Genomic DNA, 16,442 nt, shown 5'->3' with positions numbered 1-16,442 from the left:
TGTGACTCTGAGAAGACTTCCTCTGTGATACCATGCAAGTTTTGTCTTCAGCAGCTGGAAGCCCATTGCTGTTCAACCTGTGGCTGAATTAATCAGCATATTTAAGAGTACCCTTCTCTGGCAACATGTATAAGCACTTCAGAAGCAAGACCCTGACGAGCAGTAACTGGATAAGGGCACTGTCCTGGTGTGAAGGCCATGTTCCATGAATGTTAGCACTTGACAAGCTGTATTAAATGCTCTCTCTTTTTTCTGGCCATGCCAGTTTTCCTATGCCAGAGGCAGTAGCAGAAAAGAGATATTCCCGTGGCTGAGCAAGGGAATGCATTCCCATGGAGTCAGAAGCAAGAAGGTTTCAGAGGGATGACAGGAGGATGACATTTAGGGATTGGCTTTTTGTTTCTCCCTGTCTCAGCCAGGGCTGAGAAGAGGAAATAAGATGCACCTTTTAAGGACCCCTGTGGGGTCCTTAAAGCACACTAGCAGAGAAGAGGCCGGCACAGCATGCACAGTGACTGATCCATCCCACATGTGGCTCCCTCTGGCATGCTGCTGTGAGGTCCCCTTAACATGCAGTCTCCAGTTACACCCCTATGTCTCCACCAGATTAGACCAGTAATTCAAACTTCTGTTTCAATTTAAACAGGGACCATAAATGTTCTCTGAAGTTACCAGGGGAATGGTTTATTCAAATAGCTATGTTTCTTGCTTTGCTCTTAAATTTTCCTTTAGCAAATGATGGGGTTTTCACCAGCATTATTCATTTTATATGTTGAATTATTTCAGCAAATAACTCTTTGTCTGCAGGGTACTGCAGGCAGTTAACTGAGAAATTCTGCTATTCAAGCTGATTCATGGAGCACATGGCTCACACAGTGCAGTTTCTTCTTGCAGATTGGGTGTAGTTATTAAAAACATGTCAAGTGGAGATACAGACAATACTGTACTAATTAGAAGTTTGCATTCATAGAATCACAGAGTGGGTTAGGTTGGAAGGGACCTCAGACCTCATCTAATCCAACCTCCCCACCATGAGCAGGGAAATCGCTCAACTAGACTCAGCTGCTCAAGGCCTCACCCAACCTGGCCTTGAACGCCCACAGGGAGGAGGCATCCACAACCTCCCTGAGCAACCTATTCCACAGTCTTGCCATCCTCATACTGAAGAACTAAGATACTAAGATCCAGTCTAACCTTGCTCTCCCTCAGCTTCAAACCATTCCCCCTTGTCCTGTCTCTAGACACCCTCAGGAAAAGTCCCTCTCCAGCCTTCCTGTAGGATGCCTTCAGCTATCGGAAGGCAGCTCTAAGGTCTCCCCATGTCTTTTCTTCTTCAGGCTGAACAACCCCAGCTCCTTCAGCCTGTCCTCACAGCAGAGGTGCTCCAGCCCTTGGATGGTCTCTGTGGCCCTCCTCTGGACTCTCTCCAACAGCTCTGTGTCCTTCTTATGCTGGGGACACCAGAACTGGAGGCAGTATTGGAGGTGGGGTCTCAGCAGAGCCTCCTCGTTCCTCTGAGAAAAATACTGCAACTGGACAAAAAGCAAATCCCCTTCCAAAAGGTACAGCTGAAGCACAGAGGACTTGGATGCATTTGCTTCCTCCTCACCAGGGCGAGGAGTAATAGTCTAGGATTTTGTTCTCCCAATTTCATCACCTCTTGATTAGACAGCATTGCTCTTAGCAGCTTGCGCCCAAGCCAGAGAAACAGGGCAGCGAAGCAGGCACCCAGCTGCAATCGTTACCTTCACTCCAGTCTCAGCTTGGCATCTGAGCTGCAGAACTGTGGTGATCCTCCTTTGTTCCCTTGGGCTTACAGTGTGAGAAGAGTTGTGGGCACATAGTGGGATACAGTGAGAAGGGGAACTAGGGAAGGTCCTCAAACTCTGGTAACATTGCTTAAAAAAAGCCCTATGTAACTTGTGCAACGTTTGACTTGGAGCAAGCTTTTTCGTGGTTGCATTGTCAAGCAAAATTTGTTTCAGGAGGTTATTCAGTGTTTCTTTTATTTCTCCTTAAAGCATTCTTGTCACATGTCCTCAGGAGTGTATAATGATTCATTTTGAAGTCAGCCTTGCCTGAGAGTGCTGGGCTGCCTTTTCATTTCCAGGTTATTGAGCTGATTTAAATGGGCCCAGTGCCTGACTACCTGGCATTATATTTTTGATTGTCCTTATGTCGATTTTATGCATCTGAGAAGTGGTTTCCACTGATGACTAAACAGTCAGGAGTGCAAATGCCTCCCTGAAAACTGAGTATAAAAGGACTTTTTATATGCATGGTAGTACCTCTGAGTAAATAGCCACTTTGATGACTAAACAATCTGGAGTGCAAATGCCTGCCTGAAAACTGATTATAAAATGACATTTTATACTTGTGATGGTAGCTTTGAATGAAGAGCCACTTCATCAATATCTTAACTAAACCTGCTGCTTAAAAAAAACAAGCCCTGCACATCACTCAGCTTTGTGAGAGCGCTCCTGAGTGCATTTGGTGTTGTTCAGCTCTTGGTGTTGATGCTGCAGCATTGTATCAACACAGCTGAGGAGAACATAGAATCAGGGTTGGAAGGGACCTCTGGAGATTGTTGAGGTGCCCAGTGACAGTGGCTACAAGCTGAAACACAAGAAGTGTCTTGGGTGAGAGGGAATGGACTGAAGCTTGAGGAAGGGAGATTTACACTGGATATTGGGGAGAAATTCTTGACAGTGAGGGTGGCAAAACACTGGAACAGGTTGCACAGAGAGGTCGTGGATGCCCTCTCCCCAGAGGTGTTCAAGGCCAGGTTGGATGAGGCCTTGAGCAACCTGGGCTGGTGGGAGGGACCAAAACTGGAACAAAACCTGTAAGTGCTGAATTATCCATCCCAACATGAGGGAAAACTTCTTTACAGTCAGGGTGCTGGAGCACTGGAGCAGGCTGCCCACAGAATTTTTGGAGTCTCTTTCTCTGCAAACTTTCAAGACCCATCTAGATGCATTCCTGTGTGACCTGCCCTAGGTGGTGCTGCTTTACCAGGGGGGCTGGACTCAGATCTATAGAATGGTTTGAGTTGGAACACCAAGTTTCAAACCCCTGCCATGGGTAGGGACACCTCCCACTAGCCCAGGTTGCTCAAGGCCTCATCCAGCCTGGCCTTGAACACCTCTGTGGGACCCCACCTCTCCCTGGGCAACCTGTTCCTGTGTCTCACCACTCTTACTGTGCCCCATCCCAGTGCAGAAGTGGAATGGTTTGGGTATATTGGAGGTGTTTGTGATCACTACAAAGATTTCTCAAGCATCTGTAACCAGAGGCTTTGCTGCTTATATGAAGTTCTGTGCACATTTTCAAACTGCTATGGTCTCTGGTTGGCTCTGCTGTACACAGAGCTGCCACTGAATGTTTAGGAGTTTGGCCAAGCTGAAACAAAACAAGGTAGACTACAAGAATAATGTGGTTTAGAACTTTTCCCACTTGCCCTTTGCTTCTAGATAAAACTTTCATAGCAGAGAGGTTTCTATCACAGAGCTTCAGCCGAGGAGTTTTGATGAAGGACAAATCCCCATTCTTTGAGGAACTGCTTGCAGTAAATATGATTTTTTTACATTTCTTTCTTTAAGCACAATGGAGCTATGTTTACACTAGAGAAGATTATTATTTATTTTTTTTTAACATTTTCCTTCAACCAAAGCTCAAGAGCAAAAGTATCTGTCCTGAACACAAGCATCATGCACAGGTCACAGTAATTGATATTTACTGTGCTAACAGTCATCTGAAGCAGAGGAACCATGTCTAGCTGGCTGTGTGCTCTGGCTCCTTTGTCCAGGTGATTCTGCAGGGTAACTGAATGCATTAGTGTCTCCTCTGAACACTCATTTTGTGGCAGATAAGGAAGGCAGTTCTATATACACAGATCTCTCATTTTCTGACTGGGCAAGAGGCTGAAATCCCAGGGTGTGTCTGGATCTATTTTGTTTTGCAATTAGTATTCAGTTCTTTTCTCCCTTTTAAAAATGTCTGATTCAAATGTCAGTTCATTCTTCTCTATTTCCTGCCCTTATTCAACTAGACTTCCAGGCCAGGCTTAATTAACTCTGAGACCTTTTATGCCCACCCCTATAGTTGGTCTTTTCCTGGAGCATTTCCATTGTTATGATCTCCATGTGTTGTGAGATGATAGAAATGATATTATTACTGCTCTTATGAATTCACAATGAGCCTTTCAATGTTTCTGACTTACAGCTTAGATCTTTGTCAAGAAAACCTCATCTTTAAATCCAAATAAAAACTAGGGAAGCAAACTTCCAGCTTACTATGCTGATAAAGAGAAGCTTGGTGGGGGTGGGGGTGGGCTGAAAATTCAGACCTCAGGCAGAGAGAAACTTTGAAAGATGAGGGAAGCTGTTGTGTTTTATGGCTTTTTTTAGACTTCTTTTCTGCATGGAAATGTTTCCATTCTGGGGTGACTGTGATTTGACACAGTGTAGTGTTGTGTTTTGCTCCATTATCTATGTGCTGGCTTGAGCAGGTCGTTAGTCTGATGAATTTTACAAGCCCAGTGTGGAGGCACTGAGGGAACCCACACCCAAGGAGTGCCTGGTGCACAGAGCAGATTGCAAGCATAGTCTGTTCAACCTGCAAGAGGAGTGATCCCCTTTCAAGGCAGGCCCTGCTTTTCTTTTCATGTGGTAAGAATACTTTTGTGGAAGTGATACAAGGGAGAGCTGGGGGCTTTCAGCTAGCTGAGTGGGGGGCACTTCTGCTCACAGGTCCACTCAAGCCAGCGCCCAGCATCTAAGCTGATGGCTGCGGCTCCTGCCCTTCGGGAGCTCAGTGCACTGAGCACAGGCAGGGAGCAGCCTGCAGCCCCCTGGGAGCTGGCAGCTTTAAAGTAACCTGACTGTTTGGGAAGTTCTTCACAGCAGTGCTGCACTTGTGGGTTTGCTGCCTGGATTCAAAACACAGCTGGAGACTTTTCTTAAGCTGGAGGGGGATTTCTTTTCCTCCTTAGTCAGTGGCTGCATAAGTGGAACACTTATTTCTCCCACAGCTCATGTTTTAATCATGGCCACTGAAGCCCCCTTTCTTGTGGGAAGGAAGCCTTCCTCTTCAGTTAAGGAAGCCAAAGATCAATCCATATAAGGCAGGTAATAGAGCTCACCATCTCACAGCAGGAAAATGATGTAACCTATTCCAAAGAGAAACGTGCCCTGTTCTTCCTGTGTGAAACTGAAGTCATCTCCAAATGCAGTTACTGGAGAATTCAGTTTCTATTCCAATCCTAAACTTTCACCAGGGCAGCTGCTGGCAAACCCAGTGTACAAAGCAATTCTGTGAAATGGTGCTCAGATGACAGAGCTCTGCAGTAGCTTTGTCACTATCCAGTCCACCTTTCTGTCTTTGCAAATCCAACCCAGCACAAAAAGCATTTCTGCCGTTTGTTGTTGGTTTTGTTGCCCTCTGCTTTCTGCCCTCCCTTCTGAATTTCTGTGCTGGCTCCATGTTTTAGGTGGGGTGCACTGGTGATTTAGGTGATTCTAACATGTGCAGAGCATAGCAATGTTTGTTGGGTTTAATGGCAGTCTAAAAACCTAAATCAACAATACTGAGCAAATAGAAAAGGTGTGACATTTTGTTGTAGGTTTGGATGCATTGATTATATGGTGGAAAGTCTGATTAGTGGTATTAATTGACTGCACTAACCCTAACATGATTAACCTGCTCTCTTGCAGACAGATCACACACATCTGAAAGATAATGCCAATGAAAGTCAGGAAGATAATGAAAGTCTCCTCTGAATTCAGGTCTAGACCTGGTGGTAGGGGGAGGAAGTTTCCCACAGAGAATAGAGAAGCTAACCTAAAACTGCCAGCGAAGGTTCTGCCAGCGAAGCTGAACCCATCGCAGGAGCAGTTCCCATCAATGGCAGGATTTCCTATCGTTTGCAGGAGAGCAGCGTTAGGCCCTTAGTCTCCTCAAGCAGCAGTTTTAAGGTAGACTTTCCACTCTTAGAGGATTTCCACCACACAGATTCATAGCAGATAGCATCATAAAAGGAAGGGGAAGAGGAAGACATCCTACCAAAGCATTGCTTAGAAATGTAGACAAAGGCAGGAGAAGGAGCTCGACACACTGTGGCAATGGAATTTCCCTTTAACACTGTCACACACAATAAGGAGAAGGGTCTGTGTGTGCTGCAGATGACCCACCTTGCACCCTGTGAACTTCCCCAGGTGTCAGAAGGACCATTCCAGATGTTGCTGGTGGGCTTGAGGAGAGAGGAAAATGCAGAGAAATAGATGACTTCAGTTGGGACAGAGCCAGATGGGCTGCTGATAATTTGTGGAGACTGATGGTGGGCTTTTAAAACCAATGTGTGTCAGAAACAGGGAGGTCCTTCTCCTCATGTTTTAGCAGAAGAGAGAGGTGAAATCCCACAGGAAGAGGAGGGGTTTTGTGACAACAAGACAGGGACAATAAAACTGACCTCTCTGGATTTTGAAAAATGAAGAATTGGAAACATAATTGCTTTTGGCCCATCTGGAACGAGAATGGTGCTCTGCAACTCCTTGCATCTCAGATAACATCAGTCTCAGAAGTATATTACAGAGAACTTACTTAAAATATTCAGCAAAATCTTATATTCAAAATATACCTAGTTCCATAGAATCATAAAACAATTAAGGCTGGAAAAGCCTTCTAAGTCTAACCATCAACCCAACACCACCATGGCCATTAAACCATGACCCCAAGTGCCATGTCTGCACGTTTCTTGAACACCTCCAGGGATGGTGACTCCACCACCTTCCTGGGCAGCCTGTTCCAATCCCTGACCACTCTTGCACCAAAGAAGCATTTCCTAATATCCAACCTAAACCTCCCCTGGTGCAGCTTGAGGCCTTTACCTCTTGTCCTGTCATTATTTACTTAGGAGGAGAGGCCAACACCAGGGTCACTCTAGCCTCAAGTAGCTTACTGACACACTTGACATTCAGATGCCTGTTCAGAGAAGATGAGTGAAGCTCAGGTTCTCATTAGATGACAGGGCTGGGTTCTATTCTGGCACTGCAGACCTATAACAAGATTCTTCACAGTTTTTTAGTCATTTGGTTATGTTTCAAGACCAAACTCATTGTAGAATCAGAAAGTGGGTGGCACATGCCTTGCTGAGTGATGGCTATTAATTTTCCAAGTCATTGTTCCCAGTTTTGTTGGTGGGATTCCTGGGTTTACAGTGGGCTCTGTACTTGAACCAAGGACATACCCTGGAGCAGGATGCCTGCAAGTTTCTTGGCAGCAAAAGTGGTGGCTCCTGATTATGAGTGTGGCAGCAGAGTGTTGTCTGCTCTGTGTGTTTGCAGTAGAAATACACCTGCAGAGGCCCTTCAAATGGAGGTCTGCAGATCGATCAGGCAAACTCTCAGCTATCCAGCTCTGGATTTGCTGAGGTCTAGTTCCCCTAGTTCAAATTCTGATCAGCTCTTCAAAGGTATGTGTGGGGAATTGTTTTACCTTAGTGCTTGTGAGCTAGGCACCTCTCTGTCCCAGTAAATCGCCAGTTGACACAAACAATTACTGTCCGCTGTGTTCTGTGGTAGGAGGGAAACCAGTCCTGTCAGGGCTAAACTTTGAGGGATTTTTTAAATTGTAAACTTAGAAGGATAACAAAGGGGAAAACATTTGGTTGGTTGGTTGGCTGATTTTTTTAATACACCAAAATATTTCCATGGCCAACAACTTTCTCACAAGGACAGAGAACCTCTTATTTTCCTTTTGACACTAACATTTGGACCTCTGAACTTAGGAACACCTGTGGTGGTGAGAGAAGGCCCAGCTTTCCCTGCCCCACAAAGAAAGGATAAAACCTGATGCACCTGATAAAATTAACCAGGAAGGTTCTTAACAGAAAGGAAGCTGCTAGAAATAATCAGTTGCCTCTGTTCTGTGAACCACTGCTTTTTAAGAAAATACAAAGTATTAGCTGACCTGATTTTGTAGTTCTGTAGGCAAACACCCTGACAAGGAAAAAGGATTTTAAAAACAGGGTTTCTATTTTTCATTTGAAATATTAATTGAATTGATTGATGGGTGCACGGTGAAGTTCTTTGTTCCATAAGTGCCATAAATCAGAGGAGCTTCGAAGCCAGCCCCAGAGCTTTGTACCTGTATCCTGTTTTCAGTTGTTTCTCTCATCAGAGGCAGGATGTGAGGCAAAGCTGGCAACAAACCTGTTGACTGTTTGGGCAGAACAGAGAAATGCTACAGAGATGCTGAGGGGACTGGCATGTCTCTCTTGTGAGGAAAGACTGAGAGAACTGGGGCTTTTTGGTCTAGAAATGATCCGCCTGAATCACACAATGTTAGGGTTGGAGATCGAGTCCAACCCCCTTGCCAAAGCAGGATCACCTGGGGCAGGTCACACAGGAGCACATCCAGGTGGGTTTTGAAAGTCTTCAGAGATGGAGACTCCACAACCTCTGGGCAGCTTGCTCCAGCAGCCTCACCACAAAGAAGTGTCTCCTCATGTTCAGGAGGAACCTCCTGTGTTCTAGCTTGTACCCATTGTTCCTTGCCCTGTCACTGGGCACCACTGAGAAGAGCCTGGCACCTTCATCTTGACACCCACCCCTCACATATTTATAGACATTGATAAAATTCCTCTCAGCCTTCTCTTCTCCAGAGAAAAAAGCCCCAGGTCTCTCAGACTGAGGGGGATCTCATCAATGCTGATCAATATTTTGAGGGTGGCTGTCAGGTGAATGGGACCAGTCTGTTTTCAGTGGTGCCCAGTGATAGGACAAGGGGTAATAAGCACAAACCTGAGCATAGGAGGTTATATCTAAACATGAGAAGGAATTTCTTTAAGGGTAACAGAGCCCTGGAGCAGGCTGCCCAGAGAGGTTGTGGAGTCTCCATCTCTGGAGACACTCCAAACCTTCCTGGATGTCTTCCTGTGTGCCCTTCTCTAGGTGACCCTGACTTGGCACGTGGGTTGGACTGGATGAGCCCCAGATGTCCTTTCCAACCTCTACCATTCTGTGATACTGTACAAGGCTGCCTCTTTAGCACTGAGCCCTGCATTTAATGCTCTGCAAGCTGCAGATTGCTGAGTGACTTGTGGCTATTTCATTTGTTTTCAGATGTTTAAGGAACAGTTTTTATGCTCTTATGGTAAAGAGCAAACTTTGGGAAATGCTTCTTGTTGCACTGCAGTGCAGCTGCAGCCCTCTGAAAAACAAAGCCCAGGTTTGTGGGCAGGGCAGGAGTGATTTGTTAATTGTGTTACTTGCTTTCAAATTAATTTGTTTTATTGGCTGTAAGTTCCCATTCTTCTCTGTAGTATACCAGATCGTTCTAAGGCTTGCATATCCTGGATTAATCCTGTGTCCTTTTCTCCTGCTGGTCACCCTTTATGTAAGGATAAAAAGTACCTCCTGGAGGTACCAGAGATAAATTGCAAGTCAGCATTTCTGTGATTTGTTTCTGCTATATTGGTTGTTGTTACAAGGCACAAATTAACCTCGGATGAGAAGCTTTTGTAAATCATTGAAGTATCCTTGCTTTTGTCTGCTGTTTTTTTTTCCTGCCTGAACATCTATAACACTGTGTGCTTTTACAAATGCTGATGTCATGATTTATAATCAGGAGAGGCAGGCACGCATTGATTAACTGCACCTTTGTTAACTGCAGTAGCAACCAACTTTGAATGTTTGCAGTAGCTAAGAACGGAGTAGGGTTTCTTACAGAAATTCATCCTCTTCTATATATTCCACCCCCCCACCCCACCCCCCTTGCATTTCTTTCTTCCCTTTATCTTTATTACAGTGTGACAAGCAGCACAGCAAGGTGCTGTGCAGGCTGACAGCCTTGCTATTGCAGGATAGAGTTCTTACAGAAAAAGCAGTATCACTTCATCTCTTATGCATAAATGCTTTGTCTTTGCAAGCTGTACAGCAAACTTGTTAGCTCTAGGGACTTGCTACACAATCTTTAGGATAAGATAAAAGTTTTTTTTAACCAACTTGTATGAAGCCACTGCTCATAAAATACCTCATCAAGAAAAAAAAAAGCTGCTTTTTTGGACCACTGAGATCAAGAAACTTCTACAATCATAATTGCTGATCTTTTAGAGCAAGGGGATGTAAAACCTGGTGGTCTGGGGTTAGGATATGTTTATGTAAACTGCCCTCTAAGCCTGGAACAAACTTCCTAGCAGGAGAGATGTGCCCAAGCTGGTTGCTATACATGGTGGCTTTCACCTTCTCCTGTCACTGGGCACAAGAGAGGCACAGCTCCTTAAAGATGGATCCCAAGGCAGCTTTGATCAAACGTTGGAGCAAGCACACAGCACGCACCTGCCCATCAGAGCGGCACTAAGCCTGTACCTGCCCACACTGCAAGCGAAATTCCTGCCTAAAGGCTTTAGGGGTGCAACCTGCAGTATAATTTCTGTCCCTTTTCCATTGTGAGTGAGCAGCCACATCGTAATCCAAACAGTACAAAACAAGACTACAAAAAAGCATAAAATGCCTCTTCCTTGAAACAATCTGGGAATACCGTACAGCCCAAGAAAGCCAGAAAGTGGCTCCCTTCCAGTGTCAATTGCAAACAGCTCTGCTTCGTCCTCACTAAATTTGGCTTAATTGCCATCAATGTTAGGCCCAGATGATTCTGTGGATATATATAAAATTCATAGCCTGTCTACTCACATTTCTTAAGTTATTTAAGACATTAGAAGAGATTTTTGGTGGAGGTAAAAAGCCTTTGAAATGAACCTCATAGGTGAAAGACAGCAAATAACCATTCACCCTTACCTGAGGCAGAGCCAGCAGAGCTTCGGTTTGTTCCCAAGTCAGGCAAACTGAAATCAACAGTATCCCAAAATGTTAAGCATGAGACAGAAAATGAAGATCAAATAGAAAAATCCACTACACTTTTCGTTAAGCAATACTGGGAGTGTTCAGCTCTTCAGTCTCCAAGGTTTTCCAGCTGGGAGTCAACCTTTTCCCATCCTGCATCCCGGCATCCTGTTATTGTTCCAAGTCTTAGTAATACAGTGAGAAAAGGGAGTGGAGGAAACAAGATAAACTTAGCCTTATGATTGCTATACCAACTTATTTGTTGCTGGCTCTAATGAAGGAGCTGAATAAAAGGAAATTGGCTGGGAGAGAAACACAAAAAGTTGGTACGTTATTTAGTGTCATTTCAGAGTTTTGGGAGTTGGCAAACATCTGAATGGGACTTTAAATAGTGTCTGATATTTGATCAGCACTGACTCTGCCTGTTTTTGAAGCAGTTTGGAGATGTCCTGTCTGTAAGGATTTTTATACCTGCAAGCAAAAAAAAAAGAAAAAGTTGGAATCCCTCCTATGAATGAGACCAGGCTCCTACAAAGGTTCCTGCGAAGCTCTGTCAGTGCAGGCTGCAAAAATGAAATTGAACAGGATCTTTCTAAGGTAAAATTATGACCCCAGAAGCAAGAGGGTGTAGGTGGGCCTTCCAGAAGGAGAAAATGTTTGTAACATCTTGATTAGGGCTAGTTTTCAGTCTTGTGACCACTCAGGGCAGATACAGATACTATGTGGTCATAGTTGAGGCTGACTTGCTGGCAACCTGGGGAAGGCTCACCAAAGCCCAGGCACTAGTATCTCTGGTACTGTTGCCCACATCAAACTTAAGTCAGAATATTGCTGAGAGAGCCTAACCTGATGAGCCAGTGGTTTTATCATAGCCTAGCCAGGGTGGCCAAACCCTTCTGCGGGGCTGTGATGCATTCTCCAGTGCCACCTGCTGTTTTCTGACCCTCACCTGCATGCTAAAACCAAATGCAAGCAGAGGTGTTTCCCTGGCCTTGCAGAGGAATGTTTTCATTAAATCATGCAGAGGAAAAGCTGAGAAGTGTGGGACCTAACCCAAAACTCCCTTGGTTTGGAACCAGTTATAATAAATGTAGGCAAATGTCCAATGTATCTTAAGCAGGACTTTCAGTAATTATATTCCCCAGTTAAATACTCCCTTGCCCCTATTTGTCACCACAGTCCAGCACAGGTGATGGCATTGATTTCCTGGCTGCTGTAAGGCTGAGGCTGGTTAGACTGTTAAACATTTTTATGATGTACAGCAGCAAAGAAAAAAAGAAAAAGGTATGTTAATTATTCAGCTAAGTAAAGCAAGTAATGAAGGAACATTTCTCAAAGTCTTGTGTAAGGAGACCAACTTGAGTGAAGTCCCCTTAGGAGAGAAGAAGCCGTTCCTGTGCCATGGCTGAGAGGAGAGCAGGGAGGCTGTTGATAGGGGTTTTCCAGGGAACTGGCAGTTATCTGGTAGGATGCAGCTCAGTGATAATCTGCAGCCCACAGCAGACAACAGCCCCAGAGATTATTTACTTTTGCAGATTACTTCAACTGCATTTCCAACCGTTGGGGAGCCTTTGATGTCCATAGCTGTGGAGTTGGGAGTGAGCATGCTGTTGAGCTCATCTAAACAAAGGAAGGGGAGAAGGGAGCACATCACCTCCAATGCTCAGAAAAGGGAAGGAGAAAACCCCTGCAGTTCTCTATACATGCCCTAAGGCAACAGGTCTGTTTAAATGCCTGCTAAATTATCTGTTAGTTGTTTTACCTGATGAAAAGTCCAAGGAAAAGAAATGAGAAAGTTTTTCAAGGCATTTTCAACATGCTCTGTTTCTCTTTGAGGAAGATACATTCATTTATGTTTAGGAACTTGATTTAGTATCTCAACACCTTCCAAATTATGCTTTACAGATTCCATCACTGCTGAGTGGATTATTTAAGTCTTCCTTCTGGCCTTGAGGAAATGTCCATGAAGAACCTGGAAGTATTTAGTGTGAACAAGAGGAGGATGAGAGGAGACCTCATTGCTCTCTACAACTCCCTGAAAGATGATTGTAGTGAGGTGGGGTTGTTCTCTTCACCCTAGGATCAGGTGATAGAATGAGAGGAAAAGGCCTGAAGTTGTGCCAGGGAAGGTTTAGGTTGGACATGAGGAAGAATTTCTTTTCTGCAAGAGTGGTCAGGCTGCCGAGGGAGGTGGTAAAGTCACCTGGAGGTGTTCAAGAAAAGTGTGGACATAGCACCCTGGGACATGGTTTAATAGCCATGGTGGTATTAGGTTGATAGTTGGTCTCAGTGATCTTAGAGATCTTTTCCAACTCAAACAATTCTGTGATTCTTTGACTCTTTTGATGATAGCTTTTTGTTACATCTCATTTTGGATTTCACTGTAGTGCTTTTTTGCTGTCCCATCTATGAAATTCTCCTCGAAGAATTCATGGAAACCAGAGCTGCAGGAACAAGTCCATTGCTTTCCTAAACTCGCACAAAGTGCAGCCAAGTTGATAAAACAACTTTCTTAGAGTGAGCATGGATTTTTTTTCCCCCTTTTCTTTCCAACCAAATCTAGTTATATTCCACATGGTTAACAAGCCCTTCTTAATAAGCGCAGCCATCAAACCCAGTGACAGCTATTGACACAGCTGCAACTCAGGATGTTTGATTTTCTCAAAAAGTCATCCTAATAGTTGACTCTCACTGGAGAAGGGCTTTACACTTGGCAGCAGAGCTAAGAATGCCTTTGTAACAGTTCATACGAGTTAGACCTAGCAGTCTGGCTTGCTAACAGCAGCACGTTACAGGCACAGTGCAAGGGAAGGTCTGCCAAGACTGAAATCCAGTCGCAGCAGCACTCCTTGTGTCAGGGCTTTTATGACCACCTAAGAACTATGGTTCTTAGCAGAAGCTTTCCTTCAGTTATTAAAACAAACCTGAACCACTAATTTTGAGCAGCTGAGACCGTTATTGTAAAGCCTCTCCCCTTTGCAGTGTGCAATAGTTTCTGCCTCTTGTCTGCAGCCTCTCTGGAAGAAGCTTTACTTGAAGTTTAAAAGCCACAGGTTAGTGCTCCGTGTGGGAAGCACAATCTCTGCAGAACATTGTGTTGTTATTCTTGGGACTTTTAATCAGGGCAGTGCAGTGCTCTTAGTCATTTCCACTTGGTAACTGTTTTCCTTTTTGTCATAGACTGAGGTGCACATCCTGGAGCGAGTCTGACTCGGCTTCCTTTTGTCAGGTTTGTTAAACTGAAGAATGTGGCTCTGAAGTTATTTTTTATTATAAGGTGCATTTAAATAGCTGCTGAGGAATGTTAGTTGAAGCTGGTGGAGTTGGGTGCTTGTGATAGCACTTTTGAGAAGTGTTTTCTAGAGTACTGTTATTGTACAATCAAAGAATGGTTTGGGTTGGAAGGGACCTTTAAAGGTCGTCTGGTCCAAGCCCCCTGCAGTGAGCAGGGAGGTTCTTTAAAGCTCTTTTAACTAGATCAGGTTGCTCAGGCTGTACCATACACATTTCATTAAACTGGATCTCTCGTGGAGGGTTAAATCCTGCGCTCCTTAATCAGGCAAATCTCTTATTGTATAGCCGGCTGCATAAAGACTAATGACTGCAGGATTTGCTTCCAAAATACTTAGCAGGGGCTGATCCCAAATGGTCTCTTTTGACTTGTTTGGAAATTGCAGAAAAAACTAGAGGGTAGAAAATGCACCCATGTTGTACTGAAACTGTGTAGCACTCTGAGCAGGGGCTGTTGAATCAAACTGCCTCATCACTGAACTGAAAGAGAGAACTCGTGGCTCCCTTGGATTTGTTCCTTGACAACACAATCCACAGAGATTTTGGCAAGCAAGCCTGCAGGCCAGCTCAGGCACACTGACCTTGCTATAGGATTGGGGTTTGAAGAGCAAGTCTAATGCTGCAAAGCTGTGAGGCTGATCAAAATTTTTCCAGAAATGATTTGGATTTAAAAAACCAATCTTGGGCTCAGTAAATCTTTGTCACCGCCAAAACATACCTACTGTGTCCCTTCAAATAGAACACAACAGACCAACACAATTTCTTCTTCTCCCACTTGAACAAAACTGATGAGGTTTGTTACCTTTCATTCACAACACTGCTGATTGCCTGTAGATATTTATATATCACACAGCTTTCACCTCTGACTGGCCATATGAATGGGAAGCTGATGTTTGCATGTAGAGAGTTGCTCTCTCTCTGTTATGCCAGGTCTGAAATGAGAGGCATAACATCCATCTGAAGTTTTGGCATAGTTTGCAGTGCAAACTTTTTTTGTCTGTGGCACTAATTTCCAAAATAAACAGAGCCAGAGTCTGCAGTAGGTGATGGAGGGTAGTACCGTGGAGCAGCTGGGGCAGGAGGAACTGGGGAGGTTTCCCTCTGAGGGCTTGTGGGCACTGTGCTTGTGTCTTGTGTACTGTGATTCCACGTAGCGTGTCAGGAATAGGCAGCTGCAGAGAAGCAGGGATCTGGCCTCCTCTCTTTCCTTCCTACACTATTTACATAACTGATACACCCATCCTGATCCTGGCTTTCATGTCACGTTCTTCTCATTAACAGGTCAGAAGTTGCCAGCTGCACGCTCCTGGCTTCAATGCTGGGGCGACCAAGGGTGGTGGATCTTGGTCCCTGCACTCAGCAACATTGGCTCTTGGACTTGTTTGGAAGAAACAAGTCTGCTAGAAAGCTCTAAACCACTGTAGATAACCTTTAAAAAAGGTTGAAATAATGTTGGGTTTTCTTCTGAAAAAAAGCCTGAAACATAGGGGGTTTTTTGGCTTCTTTCTGTTCTGTGAGAGCCTCAGGGGAGAGGAAGTCAGCTTGCTGCTGTGTAACCATTCCAGACTCTGGGGAGGTGGCACCCAAAAAGCTGCAGCACTCTGTGCTGGGATTCACGTGGCTAATGAAGTGGCAGAGAAGCTTTATCCTGAGAGTGAGATTTTACAGTTTCGGGTTGAAGAGAGCAAAATGCAACAAAAAGCAGGTCACAGGCTGGGGGTTGTGTTCAGAGGGATATTAGGGTGTCATTCACCCTAGTGTCTTTCCCATCACTGGTGCACCCTATCCACTTGTAAGATTGCCAGAGGTTTGTGTCTCACTGGTGCTTTGTTCTGTGCCAGATGAAATAAACAAGTTCCTGGCAGGGAAGCTGCACTGGGTGTTTACAGGACATGAGATGAAAAGAGCTACAAAGGTTCTGAGGGGACTGGAAGATCTCTGTGATGAGGAAAGACTGAGAGAACTGGGGCTTTTTAGCCTGGAAAAGAGCAGACTGAGGGGGATCTCATCAGGGCTGATCAATACTTCGAGGGTGGGTGTCAGGAGCCTGGGACCAGTCTGTTTCCAGTGGTTTCCAGTGACAGGAGAAGGGGTAACAGGCACAAACTTGAACACAAGAAGTTCCATCTAAACATGAGGAGGAACTTCTTTAATTTAAGGGTGATGGAGTCCTGGAGCAGGCTGCCCAGAGAGTCTCCATCTCTGGAGACTTTCCAAACCTACCTGGATGTGTTCCTGTGTGACCTTCTCTAGGTGACCCTGCCTTGGCAGGGGAAGTTGGACTGGGTGATCTCCACAAGTCCTTTCCAA

General features: G+C 44.8%; 1 protein-coding gene across 1 annotated transcript in view; it reads right to left on the bottom strand.

The window, feature by feature from the left end:
* The window catches only part of CDH5 (cadherin 5), a 29,675-nt gene extending 18,719 nt beyond the window's left edge, over positions 1 to 10,956 (bottom strand). Inside the window, exon 1 of the mRNA XM_009901140.2 lies at positions 10,797 to 10,956. The gene's annotated coding sequence lies outside the window, so the exon portion shown is untranslated. The remainder of the gene's footprint in view (positions 1 to 10,796) is intronic.
* Positions 10,957 to 16,442: the final 5,486 nt, after the last annotated feature.

This window comes from Dryobates pubescens, chromosome 19, assembly GCF_014839835.1.
Source record: "Dryobates pubescens isolate bDryPub1 chromosome 19, bDryPub1.pri, whole genome shotgun sequence".
In the NCBI taxonomy this organism is placed as follows: Eukaryota; Metazoa; Chordata; class Aves; order Piciformes; family Picidae; genus Dryobates; species Dryobates pubescens.
This window is presented reverse-complemented; position numbering and strand designations above follow the sequence as displayed.